The 15,867-nt window shown below is 45.4% G+C and overlaps 1 long non-coding RNA gene across 1 annotated transcript in view; it reads right to left on the bottom strand.

Annotated features, from left to right (window-relative positions):
* Positions 1 to 15,372, bottom strand: part of LOC123998027 — a 33,235-nt gene extending 17,863 nt beyond the window's left edge. Inside the window, exon 1 of the long non-coding RNA XR_006832216.1 lies at positions 14,956 to 15,372. This is a non-coding gene — a long non-coding RNA (uncharacterized LOC123998027). The remainder of the gene's footprint in view (positions 1 to 14,955) is intronic.
* Positions 15,373 to 15,867: the final 495 nt, after the last annotated feature.

Below are 15,867 nucleotides of genomic sequence, written 5' to 3'. Positions count from 1 at the left end.
AGCGGATGTATAGAGGAACCTTTTGTACCTCGGTTTTAGAGAGGAAATGCGCCCCCCTGCCCCCCTCCTTCGACTCCTCGCTCCTCGCCCCTTGCCTCTTTCCCCCTTCCATTCGCCCCTCAAATGTAATGCCTGACTGACCACAGCACCCCTTCGGGAGGTCAAAGGGCAGACAAAACAGTCTGGTGTCATGGCAACCTGACTGCCACCATCTAGAATGGTTAGAGGATGAGGGGGAGGGTCAAAGGAGCTGTCAGTCAAACCTTTTAAAATCCCGCCAGAGGTTTACAAAGGTTGAGACGAAACACACACACACACACTCAAACATGCCTGCATAGAGGCTTAGAGTGCACCTGCATCCCCGAAACATTGTAAAGCTTTATAAATCAGTGGCTATTCTACCAAACGTCTTATTTAATATAACTGATTTCTGAATTAAGTTGTAATGTATAACTGTAGACTTACAAGTCTGCAAAAGGGTAATTACATAGGTAGTTACTCAGGTATAAAGCTTAGTGTGTTTTACATAGAAAGGTGATGAGTATTCACCATACTCAGGTATAAAGCTTAGTGTGTTTTACATTGAAAGGTGATGAGTATTCACCACACTCAGGTATAAAGCTTAGTGTGTTTTACATTGAAAGGTGATGAGTATTCACCACACTCAGGTATAAAGCTTAGTGTGTTTTACATTGAAAGGTGATGAGTATTCACCACACTCAGGTATAAAGCTTAGTGTGTTTTACATTGAAAGGTGATGAGTATTCACCACACTCAGGTATAAAGCTTAGTGTGTTTTACATTGAAAGGTGATGAGTATTCACCACACTCAGGTATAAAGCTTAGTGTGTTTTACATTGAAAGGTGATGAGTATTCACCACACTCAGGTATAAAGCTTAGTGTGTTTTACATTGAAAGGTGATGAGTATTCACCATACTCAGGTATAAAGCTTAGTGTGTTTTACATTGAAAGGTGATGAGTATTCACCACACTCAGGTATAAAGCTTAGTGTGTTTTACATTGAAAGGTGATGAGTATTCACCACACTCAGGTATAAAGCTTAGTGTGTTTTACATTGAAATGTGATGAGTATTCACCACACTCAGGTATAAAGCTTAGTGTGTTTTACATTGAAAGGTGATGAGTCACCACACTCAGGTATAAAGCTTAGTGTGTTTTACATTGAAAGGTGATGAGTATTCACCATACTCAGGTATAAAGCTTAGTGTGTTTTACATAGAAAGGTGATGAGTCACCACACTCAGGTATAAAGCTTAGTGTGTTTTACATTGAAAGGTGATGAGTATTCACCACACTCAGGTATAAAGCTTAGTGTGTTTTACATTGAAAGGTGATGAGTATTCACCACACTCAGGTATAAAGCTTAGTGTGTTTTACATTGAAAGGTGATGAGTATTCACCACACTCAGGTATAAAGCTTAGTGTGTTTTACATTGAAAGGTGATGAGTATTCACCACACTCAGGTATAAAGCTTAGTGTGTTTTACATTGAAAGGTGATGAGTCACCACACTCAGGTATAAAGCTTAGTGTGTTTTACATTGAAAGGTGATGAGTATTCACCACACTCAGGTATAAAGCTTAGTGTGTTTTACATTGAAAGGTGATGAGTATTCACCACACTCAGGTATAAAGCTTAGTGTGTTTTACATTGAAAGGTGATGAGTCACCACACTCAGGTATAAAGCTTAGTGTGTTTTACATTGAAAGGTGATGAGTATTCACCACACTCAGGTATAAAGCTTAGTGTGTTTTACATTGAAAGGTGATGAGTATTCACCACACTCAGGTATAAAGCTTAGTGTGTTTTATATTGAAAGGTGATGAGTCACCACACTCAGGTATAAAGCTTAGTGTGTTTTACATTGAAAGGTGATGAGTATTCACCACACTCAGGTATAAAGCTTAGTGTGTTTTACATTGAAAGGTGATGAGTCACCACACTCAGGTAGTCACCACTCAGGTATAAAGCTTAGTGTGTTTTACATTGAAAGGTGATGAGTCACCACACTCAGGTATAAAGCTTAGTGTGTTTTACATTGAAAGGTGATGAGTATTCACCACACTCAGGTATAAAGCTTAGTGTGTTTTACATTGAAAGGTGATGAGTATTCACCACACTCAGGTATAAAGCTTAGTGTGTTTTACATTGAAAGGTGATGAGTATTCACCACACTCAGGTATAAAGCTTAGTGTGTTTTACATTGAAAGGTGATGAGTATTCACCACACTCAGGTATAAAGCTTAGTGTGTTTTACATTGAAAGGTGATGAGTCACCACACTCAGGTATAAAGCTTAGTGTGTTTTACATTGAAAGGTGATGAGTCACCACACTCAGGTATAAAGCTTAGTGTGTTTTACATTGAAAGGTGATGAGTATTCACCACACTCAGGTATAAAGCTTAGTGTGTTTTACATTGAAAGGTGATGAGTATTCACCACACTCAGGTATAAAGCTTAGTGTGTTTTACATTGAAAGGTGATGAGTCACCACACTCAGGTATAAAGCTTAGTGTGTTTTACATTGAAAGGTGATGAGTCACCACACTCAGGTATAAAGCTTAGTGTGTTTTACATTGAAAGGTGATGAGTCACCACACTCAGGTATAAAGCTTAGTGTGTTTTACATTGAAAGGTGATGAGTATTCACCACACTCAGGTATAAAGCTTAGTGTGTTTTACATTGAAAGGTGATGAGTCACCACACTCAGGTATAAAGCTTAGTGTGTTTTACATTGAAAGGTGATGAGTCACCACACTCAGGTATAAAGCTTAGTGTGTTTTACATTGAAAGGTGATGAGTCACCACACTCAGGTATAAAGCTTAGTGTGTTTTACATTGAAAGGTGATGAGTATTCACCACACTCAGGTATAAAGCTTAGTGTGTTTTACATTGAAAGGTGATGAGTCACCACACTCAGGTATAAAGCTTAGTGTGTTTTACATTGAAAGGTGATGAGTATTCACCACACTCAGGTATAAAGCTTAGTGTGTTTTACATTGAAAGGTGATGAGTCACCACACTCAGGTATAAAGCTTAGTGTGTTTTACATTGAAAGGTGATGAGTATTCACCACACTCAGGTATAAAGCTTAGTGTGTTTTACATTGAAAGGTGATGAGTATTCACCACACTCAGGTATAAAGCTTAGTGTGTTTTACATTGAAAGGTGATGAGTATTCACCACACTCAGGTATAAAGCTTAGTGTGTTTTACATTGAAAGGTGATGAGTCACCACACTCAGGTATAAAGCTTAGTGTGTTTTACATTGAAAGGTGATGTGTTTTAGTATTCACCACACTCAGGTATAAAGCTTAGTGTGTTTTACATTGAAAGGTGATGAGTCACCACACTCAGGTATAAAGCTTAGTGTGTTTTACATTGAAAGGTGATGAGTATTCACCACACTCAGGTATAAAGCTTAGTGTGTTTTACATTGAAAGGTGATGAGTGATTCACCACACTCAGGTATAAAGCTTAGTGTGTTTTACATTGAAAGGTGATGAGTATTCACCACACTCAGGTATAAAGCTTAGTGTGTTTTACATTGAAAGGTGATGAGTATTCACCACACTCAGGTATAAAGCTTAGTGTGTTTTACATTGAAAGGTGATGAGTATTCACCACACTCAGGTATAAAGCTTAGTGTGTTTTACATTGAAAGGTGATGAGTATTCACCACACTCAGGTATAAAGCTTAGTGTGTTTTACATTGAAAGGTGATGAGTATTCACCACACTCAGGTATAAAGCTTAGTGTGTTTTACATTGAAAGGTGATGAGTCACCACACTCAGGTATAAAGCTTAGTGTGTTTTACATTGAAAGGTGATGAGTCACCACACTCAGGTATAAAGCTTAGTGTGTTTTACATTGAAAGGTGATGAGTATTCACCACACTCAGGTATAAAGCTTAGTGTGTTTTACATTGAAAGGTGATGAGTTCACCACACTCAGGTATAAAGCTTAGTGTGTTTTACATTGAAAGGTGATGAGTATTCACCACACTCAGGTATAAAGCTTAGTGTGTTTTACATTGAAAGGTGATGAGTATTCACCACACTCAGGTATAAAGCTTAGTGTGTTTTACATTGAAAGGTGATGAGTATTCACCACACTCAGGTGTTTTACATTGAAAGGTGATAAATAAAGCTTAGTGTGTTTTACATTGAAAGGTGATGAGTCACCACACTCAGGTATAAAGCTTAGTGTGTTTTACATTGAAAGGTGATGAGTCACCACACTCAGGTATAAAGCTTAGTGTGTTTTACATTGAAAGGTGATGAGTATTCACCACACTCAGGTATAAAGCTTAGTGTGTTTTACATTGAAAGGTGATGAGTATTCACCACACTCAGGTATAAAGCTTAGTGTGTTTTACATTGAAAGGTGATGAGTATTCACCACACTCAGGTATAAAGCTTAGTGTGTTTTACATTGAAAGGTGATGAGTATTCACCACACTCAGGTATAAAGCTTAGTGTGTTTTACATTGAAAGGTGATGAGTATTCACCACACTCAGGTATAAAGCTTAGTGTGTTTTACATTGAAAGGTGATGAGTCACACTCAGGTATAAAGCTTAGTGTGTTTTACATTGAAAGGTGATGAGTATTCACCACACTCAGGTATAAAGCTTAGTGTGTTTTACATTGAAAGGTGATGAGTATTCACCACACTCAGGTATAAAGCTTAGTGTGTTTTACATTGAAAGGTGATGAGTCACCACACTCAGGTATAAAGCTTAGTGTGTTTTACATTGAAAGGTGATGAGTATTCACCATACTCAGGTATAAAGCTTAGTGTGTTTTACATTGAAAGGTGATGAGTATTCACCACACTCAGGTATAAAGCTTAGTGTGTTTTACATTGAAAGGTGATGAGTATTCACCACACTCAGGTATAAAGCTTAGTGTGTTTTACATTGAAAGGTGATGAGTATTCACCACACTCAGGTATAAAGCTTAGTGTGTTTTACATTGAAAGGTGATGAGTATTCACCACACTCAGGTATAAAGCTTAGTGTGTTTTACATTGAAAGGTGATGAGTATTCACCACACTCAGGTATAAAGCTTAGTGTGTTTTACATTGAAAGGTGATGAGTCACCACACTCAGGTATAAAGCTTAGTGTGTTTTACATTGAAAGGTGATGAGTATTCACCACACTCAGGTATAAAGCTTAGTGTGTTTTACATTGAAAGGTGATGAGTCACCACACTCAGGTATAAAGCTTAGTGTGTTTTACATTGAAAGGTGATGAGTCACCACACTCAGGTATAAAGCTTAGTGTGTTTTACATTGAAAGGTGATGAGTCACCACACTGCAGAAGTGAACCTTAACCTTCTTAATACGTCAAATGCATGCATGGCTGTAAATCGCGTCTGCTAAATGGCATATATTATGTAATACTATTAATATACAGCCGCTTTCTGACTACTGGACTGTCTGACGACTCCCCTCACACTCAGCAATCTGTGCATATGTGTGGCTGTGTAAACATCCTATATGAACATGCTGCTTTAGTTGGACCAGTAAATGGGCAAGAAATACATCATTTTACATCAAATGCATTCAACATGATTTTACACACAGATTGACATATGGAGTGTGTTTGTGTCTATGTGTGTGTGTGTGTCAGACTCTCCTGTGTGAGAGGGTCTTTGTGCCTGGTTGCTCATTGCAGTGGCAGTGGGGGAGTTTAGAGGGGAGTGTAGGGGGGAGTTTAGAGCGATAAATGGGAGGCAAATGCATTCAGATCAATAGTTAGCTGAGAAAGGGTGAAAGTGGGGTTGAGAGAAGTGAGGGTGCGAGAGGGAGGGGTGGAGGGAGAGTGGAGGAGGGGAATAAAGGGCCTGATTAATCATTCCTGTATTGTTATTGACTATCTGTTAAAGGGGTGACTCAGACCCAGAATTATGTGTGTGTGTGTGTGTGTGTGTGTGTGTGTGTGTGTGTGTGTGTGTGTGTGTGTGTGTGTGTGTGTGTGTGTGTGTGTGTGTGTGTGTGTGTGTGTGTGTGTGTGTGTGTGTGTGTGTGCACTGTGCACAGAGTCAGAGAGTTCAAAAGCATCAATTACAGCCTTGAAAAGCAAGGGCTTTACCACACACATAAACAGTGTGCGGAATTTAGGGGGGAACCTTGTCTATACAGTTCTGTTCTTTGGTGATTTATCCTCCTATAGTATAGTCATCTTGAACAGGCCTAGACAATGCAATACATATCCTGAAAGACAAAATATCCCATTGCTAAATAGAGAGGTTAAGACATTACATGTTATATTTTTGGACGGTGGGCCGGACAGGAAGATCCCTGTGAAGGGTTAATGAACAGCTCGTGACGAGCCACCAGACATAACAGAGAGAAGAGAGAAGAGGAGGAAGGAGGAAGTAGAGGAGGAGAGGAGAAGATCCCTGTGAAGGGTTAATGAACAGCTCGTGACGAGCCACCAGACATAACAGAGAGAAGAGAGAAGAGGAGGAAGGAGGAAGTAGAGGAGGAGAGGAGAAGATCCCTGTGAAGGGTTAATGAACAGCTCCTGACGAGCCACCAGACATAACAGAGAGAAGAGAGAAGAGGAGGAAGGAGGAAGTAGAGGAGGAGAGGAGCGGAGGGGAAGGGGAAGTGTTGTATTTCCCAGCCTGACATCTGACCCATTGTCTGGGGTCTGGGAGATTTGGGAGGGCATGGATAGACACACTGCAGCTGAGCACAGGTCAGAACTCAAAACTCATCCTCTATTAAATACATGTAATCCCCTTTCTCTGTGGGTAAACACACAGATAGACAAACACACACAAATTACACACGCTCCCATAGACACAAAACGCTCAATCTGAGACTGTGATCTTACAGCAGTTTGGCAGCAGTAAGAGTTGGGTTTTCTCAATCAGACGACCTCACATAAGGTATCAATGTTTGTTGGGCCATATTTCCAATCAAATCTCCGGAAATAAATATATTCCCATAGCTATTCTGAAAAGTAAAATGCTGACTATTTTTGACTTACCTCCAAACACACTTTTCAAATTGAATTATCTGATTGCTTTTTGAGCCAAGTAGCCACCCAAACGCTACATGGTCAAGCCCTCATGCAATTTTAAATAGTCAAACGTGTAATTGCAATTAATATTGACCTAATTGCTTCTCAATTATGCTATCATAACACTAACGTCTGATTTGACCCAACAGCACAATTTCCCCCCAATTAATACCACTTTTACAAAAAAGCCCACAGCCAGAAGAGGGCAGCTGCATAGACGGAATGAAAAGTGCCATTCAACTTTACCTTGAACTTGAACAATGCGCCTGGTGTTTGGGGTCATTTCCTGACCTCTCCTTCTCTCTGAGGAACCTCTGAAGCATGAAGCGACCAACCACATCCTCTCCTTTCATCTCCCAGCCCTGACCCCCACAGACACTCCTATAGCCCCCCTACCACCACAACCAACCGCCCAGACACACTCAGGAGGCTTTACATCACTATTCACAATCAATTACAACAAGGTTGGTTTGCTTTGTCACAATATTGTACAGGGGGTATCACAACAGTCTTTTAAATTGGGGATTCTGCAGCCGTGACCGGTAGTTAAAACTCAGAAACGGGCCAGCGGTCATGGAAGTCCAGCCAGTCACTATAAGACATGTCTGAACTATGGAGATATCCAGAGACACAGTAGTGAGTGCTTACATTGACTTTTTGTTCCATACTGGTCCCCTGTGGGAATGGAATCCACTATCCTGGCGTTGCAAGCACCATGCCCTACCAACTGAGCAGCACTACCTGTGCTTCTGACACCATTTTTCCCTTCCTCTGCCTCTTCGCCTTCCCTCCTTTCTTCCTCCTCTCCACCCTACCTCTCCTCCTCCCTTCCTCTGCCTCTTCACCTCCCCTCCTTTCTTCCTCCTCTCCACCCTACCTCTCCTCCTCCCTTCCTCTGCCTCTTCACCTCCCCTCCTTTCTTCCTCCTCTCCACCCTACCTCTCCTCCTCCCTTCCTCTTCCTCTTCACCTTCCCTCCTTTCTTCCTCCTCTCCACCCTACCTCTCCTCCTCCCTTCCTCTACCTCTTCCCTTCCCCTCCTTTCTCCCTCCTCCTCTCCACCCTTCCTCCTCCTCCCTCTGCCTCTTCACCTTCCCTCCTTTCCCTCCTCTCCACCCTACCTCCCCTCCTCCCTTCCTCTGCCTCTTCACCTCTGCCTCTTCACCCTACCTCCCCTCCTCCCTTCCTCTGCCTCTTCACCTCCCCTCCTTTCTTCCTCCCTCCACCCTCCTCCCTCCTCCCTCTGCCTCTTCACCTTCCCTCCTTTCTTCCTCCTCTCCACCCTACCTCCCCTCCTCCCTTCCTCTGCCTCTTCACCTCCCCAACTTTCTTCCTCCTCTCCACCCTACCTGCCCTCCTCCCTTCCTCTGCCTCTTCACCTCCCCTCCTTTCTTCCTCCTCTCCACCCTACCTCTCCGCCTCCCTTCCTCTGCCTCTTCACCTCCCCTCCTTTCTTCCTCCTCTCCACCCTACCTCTCCCCCTCCCTTCCTCTGCCTCTTCACCTCCTCCCCTCCTTTCTTCCTCCTCTCCACCCTACCTCCCCTCCTCCCTTCCTCTGCCTCTTCGCCTTCCCTCCTTTCTTCCTCCTCTCCACCCTACCTCTCCTCCTCCCTTCCTCTGCCTCTTCACCTCCCCTCCTTTCTTCCTCCTCTCCACCCTACCTCCCTCCTCCCTTCCTCTGCCTCTTCTTTCTTCCTCCTCTCCACCCTACCTCTCCCCCTCCCTTCCTCTGCCTCTTCACCTCCCCTCCTTTCTTCCTCCTCTCCACCCTACCTCCCCTCCTCCCTTCCTCTGCCTCTTCGCCTTCCCTCCTTTCTTCCTCCTCTCCACCCTACCTCTCCTCCTCCCTTCCTCTGCCTCTTCGCCTTCCCTCCTTTCTTCCTCCTCTCCACCCTACCTCTCCTCCTCCCTTCCTCTGCCTCTTCACCTCCCTCCTTTCTTCCTCCTCTCCACCCTACCTCTCCCCCTCCTTCCTCTGCCTCTTCACCTCCCCTCCTTTCTTCCTCCTCTCCACCCTACCTCCCCTCCTCCCTTCCTCTGCCTCTTCGCCTTCCCTCCTTTCTTCCTCCTCTCCACCCTACCTCTCCTCCTCCCTCTGCCTCTTCACCTTCCCTCCTTTCTTCCCCCTCTCCACCCTACCTCCCCTCCTCCCTTCCTCTGCCTCTTCACCTCCCCAACTTTCTTCCTCCTCTCCACCCTACCTCCCCTCCTCCCTTCCTCTGCCTCTTCACCTCCCCTCCTTTCTTCCTCCTCTCCACCCTACCTCTCCTCCTCCCTTCCTCTGCCTCTTCACCTCCCCTCCTTTCTTCCTCCTCTCCACCCTACCTCCCCTCCTCCCCTCCTCCCTTCCTCTGCCTCTTCGCCTCCCCTCCTTTCTTCCTCCTCTCCACCCTACCTCCCCTCCTCCCTTCCTCTGCCTCTTCGCCTTCCCTCCTTTCTTCCTCCTCTCCACCCTACCTCCCCTCCTCCCTTCCTCTGCCTCTTCGCCTCCCCTCCTTTCTTCCTCCTCTCCACCCTACCTCCCCTCCTCCCTCTGCCTCTTCACCTTCCCTCCTTTCTTCCTCCTCTCCACCCTACCTCCCCTCCTCCCTTCCTCTGCCTCTTCGCCTTCCCTCCTTTCTTCCTCCTCTCCACCCTACCTCCCCTCCTCCCTTCCTCTGCCTCTTCGCCTTCCCTCCTTTCTTCCTCCTCTCCACCCTACCTCCCCTCCTCCCTTCCTCTGCCTCTTCACCTCCCCTCCTTTCTTCCTCCTCTCCACCCTACCTCCCCTCCTCCCTTCCTCTGCCTCTTCACCTCCCCTCCTTCTCTGTTCATCTGGCACCAGGTCCCATAGCACCAAAGGGTGTTGCTCTGTAAATACGGCCGGCTAGCACCACTGATGGTACTGCAGAGCAGAGCATAGCTGAGCAGAGAACAGGGATAGACTGTGAAGGCTTGTGAGCCGTGTCAATATGGCAGCCAGACAGCCAGCCAGCAGGCCTGACTCAGTCACACCACACCAACGCTATACACCATGAGTTATCTGATAGACAGTATTGGCCGCTGCCTGTGTATGCCATGTTTATGGTTGTATATGTTTCCATGTGCCATCTTAATAATGTTCTGTGTTTGCTTCACAACCAGCATCTCTGGGAGCTCCCCTCATCTGTCAAATAGTCTTGTGAAGGACCCGAGATAGTTCTGGAATTTTTGCCTCGGCAGGAAGGTATGCTGGCATGTGATGATCAGCAATATGCATTTCAATGTTAGTAGGAGCTGATTCAGTGGTGACTGACCACGATAGTCCAGCGGGACATGTGAGGAAGATGTCATGTAAGCTAGATGATAAGAACAGGTAGAATCTGGTGACATAGATAATGGCCCTTCCTCAGGAACACAGCTCAATTAATCATAGAGGACTAGAAGCACTGTAAGCAGGAGTGAGAGCTGTACTGCTAGATTTATATAACACACGCATGCACACCAGCACACCAGCACACACACACACACACACACACACACACACACACACACACACACACACACACACACACACACACACACACACACACACACACACACACACACACACACACACACACACACACACACACACACACACACAAACACACAACACACACACACAGTCTCCCCTTCTCGCTTCCCTTTCAACCCACCCCCAACACCTCGGGCCTTAGATGTCTGTGAGAGAGGGAGAAGGGGGAGAGGATTAGGATCAGAACTAGAGAAGGGAACAGAGAGAAAGAAAGAAAGAAAGAAAGAAAGAAAGAAAGAAAGAAAGAAAGAAAGAAAAAAATAAAGAAAGAGGGACAGAGGGAGGGAGGGAGGAAACATGGTGAGACTGAGAAGGATCAGGAGAGAGAGAGAGAGCGAGAGAGCGAGAGAGAGAGAGAGAGAGAGGGAGGGTGGGTGGGTGGGTGGGTGGGTGGGTGGGTGGGTGGGTGGGTGGGGGGGGAGAGAGAGACAGACATGGTGGAGAGGGAGAAGAGAGAGCAGAGAGAGAGGGGAGGGCGGGTGGGGAGGAGAGAGACAGACATGGTGGAGAGGGAGAAGAGAGAGCCGAGAGAGAGAGGGAGGGTGGGTGGGGGAGGAGAGAGACAGACATGGTGGAGAGGGAGAAGAGAGAGCCGAGAGAGAGAGGGAGGGCGGGTGGGGGAGGAGAGAGACAGACATGGTGGAGAGGGAGAAGAGAGAGCCGAGAGAGAGAGGGAGGGCGGGTGGGGAGGAGAGAGACAGACATGGTGGAGAGGGAGAAGAGAGAGCCGAGAGAGAGAGGGAGGGCGGGTGGGTGGGGGAGGAGAGAGACAGACATGGTGGAGAGGGAGAAGAGAGAGCCGAGAGAGGGAGGGCGGGTGGGGGAGGAGAGAGACAGACATGGTAGAGAGGGAGAAGAGAGAGCAGAGAGTTTGCCGAGGTAAGAGGCAAAGCTGTGACCTACTAATTCAGAACTGAGGAATTCTCACATTCCTCCCGCCTGTACAGTTTAACCCCCACACCACCACCACTACCACCACCTCAATCTACAGTACACACACAGGACAAAACTACACTATACAATCTTCACAAAAATGTACAGTACCACAGGAATGTAGCCATTCATACACCATAACATTACGAGGGGTTGTCCACAAAGAGAGAGACTCCGAGAGAAGGTAATATTGTGTCCGAACAATGACAATGGTGTAATTTGAAGTGATGTGTGTAATTCAAGGTAAAACACATTTTTGAAGGTATTAGAACATCAATTACTGAACACAATGGCATAAATACTTCAGAAGAGGTATGAAGAGTTGTTAAAGAGGCTTTCTAGTTCCATAAAAATGTAATACATTCTGGATACATAATACCCGACTTATCATAATACCTTTTCACCTCTCTGCTACTGTATATGTCTGGGCGGCAGGGTAGCCTAGTGGTTAGAGCGTTGGACTAGTAATCAGAAGGTTGCAAGTTCAAACCCCCGAGCTGACAAAGTACAAATCTGCCGTTCTGCCCCTGAACAGGCAGTTAAACCCACTGGGTTTAACTGTACAAATCTGCCGTTCTGCCCCGTTCTGCCTGTTCAGGGGCAGAACGGCAGATTTGTACTTTGTCAGCTCGGGGGTTTGAACTTGCAACCTTCTGATTAGGCTGTCATTGAAAATAAGAATTTGTTCTTAACTGACTTGCCTAGTTAAACAAAAAAAATATATATATATACCCTGATATGCGTAAAGTATTTCCCAGCCTAAGTCTAAAATACCCCCCCCCCACACATACCTCTCACTCTTGGGTCTTTCATATGTGCTGATTTGATGCGCAAATTGATGTCGAAGCTCCTATACATCAATGCACTCAAATACAACTTGGACTTAAGTGTTAGTACAATACACAGTATGGACACATCAAATCCAATTTTAAAAAATGTTGATTCCATTTTATTGACGAAAACGAGATGTGCTACCGAGTGCTCTAAAAAAATACGAGCTACTAACTCAATTTACCCACGGCAACAGACACACAGAGGACTGACACTGACACAGACACACAGAGGACTGACACTGACACAGACACACAGAGGACTGACACTGACACAGACACAGACAGAGGACTGACACAGACACACAGAGGACTGACACTGACACAGACACACAGAGGACTGACACTGACACAGACACACAGAGGACTGAACACTGTATGAATAAAAACACACAAATAATTCAGTATTTATGAAAAAGGCCCCAATAGGCAATATGAATCAAACCAGAACTCGCAGCTCGTCTGGTTCTGCCTTGTTTCAGTGGTCTGTGTCCTCGTCAAGCTGAGGCAGACAAATCCTGACACAACTGGAACAACGATTCTGGGGGGGGGGGTTCTCTCACCCGGATCCTGAGAGTGGGAATACATCCATGATGGTCACATGCTGCTTTTTCTATCTATGCCCCAGTCAGTCAGTCAGTCATTCCCTCCATAGTGGACCCAGTAGCTTGTTGTACCTTCTGTAGCAGGCTAGTAGCCCACCCCCTCTCAGAGGCAGACAAGTACTAGCTGTATAATTGATAGTGCTGGATGAGTTACGCTTCATAAAGGGAAGCACATTACTGGCCTCCTCCACCGCAGCACTGACGCTGAGACGACTGGGAGAGCCTGAGGAACTGACGTCAAACTAGAGTCGGTTCAAATATTTAACGGAAGGTAACTGATCTGTGGCATTCCATCATCACAGGCCGTATATCTAGCAGCACTGACTGACCTCTCTATCATTTATTTCTATTGTCATATGAGGTGTGAGACCGTGGATCCACCATGTCGTCATAGTGCGATGATGTGCGATTTTGGACTAGCAAACAACACATTTTAATTTCAAAAATGTGCTACAGTGTACAATGCCTTTTCATCAAGATGAAAATACAAAACGACAAATAAAGTAAACATATGATTATCCACTCTGCGATGTTTTTACACAACCCTTAAACTATAAAGGCTTAGTTTGCTTATGTGTTGAGATGATGGTATAAACCATATAGACTATCACCTTCAGCGAGACTGGGGGAAGGACAAGAGAGCACCGTTACGCCGTGCTTTCAGTCCACCTGATAAGACAATAGAGTAGAGATCTCAGTCAGGCCTTTCAGAAAGCCAGTCAGCCAGACCTTCTTTTCAGCCCTTCTACCCACTATTAACCAAGCCTGCAGGCCCGTAGCGGTGGGGTGTCTAGGCCTGCGCTCCATACTTAAGTCCCCAGCTTAACCTCCATTCAGACACAAAGCCCCTTAGCCATGGCTATCAGGACCACGTCCATCCCCGCCATCAACTCCCAATTGGGGTACCCTCCTCTCCGTCCCTTCACCAATTTTACACCCTGGCAGGGCGACGTCCGGGGTTGTCTTTGTGAGCCCGCGAAGAGGCCGAGGTACGGGGGCCGAGAGAACATAGCGAGTCTCCATGGAGATGTACAGGGCGGCTAAGAGCTGGGATGGAATGAGAATATAACACACACATCCATATACACACAGCACACACTCTGGCCTCTGAAATTAAGTCTGAACGGAGGGACATACCGACTTGTGTAAATCAAACAATGGAAGCAAGTGTGGAAGCCAATAGCATGGGGACGGACAGAGAAGGTCCACAGAGATTGCTGTAAGCTAGACTGCCATATTAGTCGATAAATAGAGAAACACATTCAGAAGAGATGAGTTTATGTACAGACTAACAGACAGATGTATTGAGGACACAAACAGACAGGAAGTAGGGGAGAACGAGGAGCGAGTCAGAGAGAGAGCGGCGATGGGGATACCCCTATAAGAGAACTACATTCACTTCACAATGTCGCCTTTTTACCAGTTAAATATTGTCAAACTCATCAAAATGACTCCAAACTGTGCAGAAAATATGCATACAATAACTGAACTAAGCTTACGATGATAAAACACTTACATACCCATACACACGAAGATTAAACAAACAAAAAAACGGAGGAAATTTAGGCCCCCCCTCTCCCCCTTCTTCCCTCCCTTTCGGCCTCACTACTGGGCCCCAATTTCAGTTTCACCTTTTCCAACATAGTTTTTGTTCGAACTATGTAATCATTCAATGGGAAAATCCAAGCGAAAGTATCAAAACAAAATAAAACAAAAGCAATCATTGCATTTCATTTGGGCGAGATAGAAACGTGGAAGGACGGAGGAAAACCTTCCGATGAGAACGAGAGGAAGGAAAGGGTTCTAAAGTACACACATGGACAGAGACACTTTTTAAATACAAGAAGAAAGACAAGCAACGCTGAAAACCCGAGAAGACATGGAAAGAGAAACCCATGAGAGATAGATAGAGAAACGTAAAGGAAACAAATAATTTCAGAAACACTTAAAAAGAAAGTATGTGAATAACAAAAGGATGAGAAAAATACCAGCAGAGGTCGGATGAGTCTGGCAATTTTTCCCTCCTTTTCCTGCGTTTTCGGCCCGACTCCACCTCGATCATCCCTCGATCCCTGTTGCTCTCTTCTTTCTCCCTCTCCTCGTTGCTTTGCCTCTCGTGTTGCAGCCTAACTCCAGTCTTCTCTAGTCCTCTCCCCTCTCTCTCTCCTTTTCTGCCTCCTCATCTCCCCTTCACGCAGACACCTTTCTCTTATTTCTTTCCCCTCTTCCTAGATCATTCTTGGAAGAGAGCAGAGGGTTAAAGAAAGAAAAGGTCTGGTGGAAAAGCAGACAGTGTGAAATCAAAGCAGAAAAGGCAGCAGAGTGGAGGCAGGATGTTGGCAAGAGGTACGCTGCTCCTGGCTCTGTGCATGGGATCGCACAAGCTGGATCAGCACAGAACCGGTTTCGCCATACACTCGCTAAAGCACAAACACGCCGCAGCCAGGGAAAAAAGTATTGGTGGTGTAGCGGAGAGAGCTTGGAGAGAGAGAGAAAACGAGGGTGAGAGAGAGGGAGGGTAAGAGGGCGTCAGTCATCTAGTGTGTGTGCAAGTGGGGTAGGAAAGGAGGAGAGAGCGAGAGAGGGAGGGACAGAGCGAAAGAAATAGAGAAAAGGGGTGGTTCTGAAAGGAATATCTTAGGGGGAGGGTAAGATGAGTGTATAAGTGGAGAGAGGGAAGGGGAGGGGATGGACATTTTTTAAAAGATTTTTCCGTTCACAATTTTTTTCTCAAATTTCACCCATTTTTTAAAATGATCCTCATGCTCTCCCCCCTGTCCTCAGCTGCTTTGTCAGTAGTTCAGCCTCTCGCCTTCCCATTTCTCCTTCCCTTCCTCTCTCCCTTTGTCCAACTCAGAAACGTTTCTCTGGTCATGCACTTGAACTCTGAAAGCTTTCCT

This window comes from Oncorhynchus gorbuscha, linkage group LG15 (assembly GCF_021184085.1).
Source record: "Oncorhynchus gorbuscha isolate QuinsamMale2020 ecotype Even-year linkage group LG15, OgorEven_v1.0, whole genome shotgun sequence".
Taxonomy (NCBI): Eukaryota; Metazoa; Chordata; class Actinopteri; order Salmoniformes; family Salmonidae; genus Oncorhynchus; species Oncorhynchus gorbuscha.
This window is presented reverse-complemented; position numbering and strand designations above follow the sequence as displayed.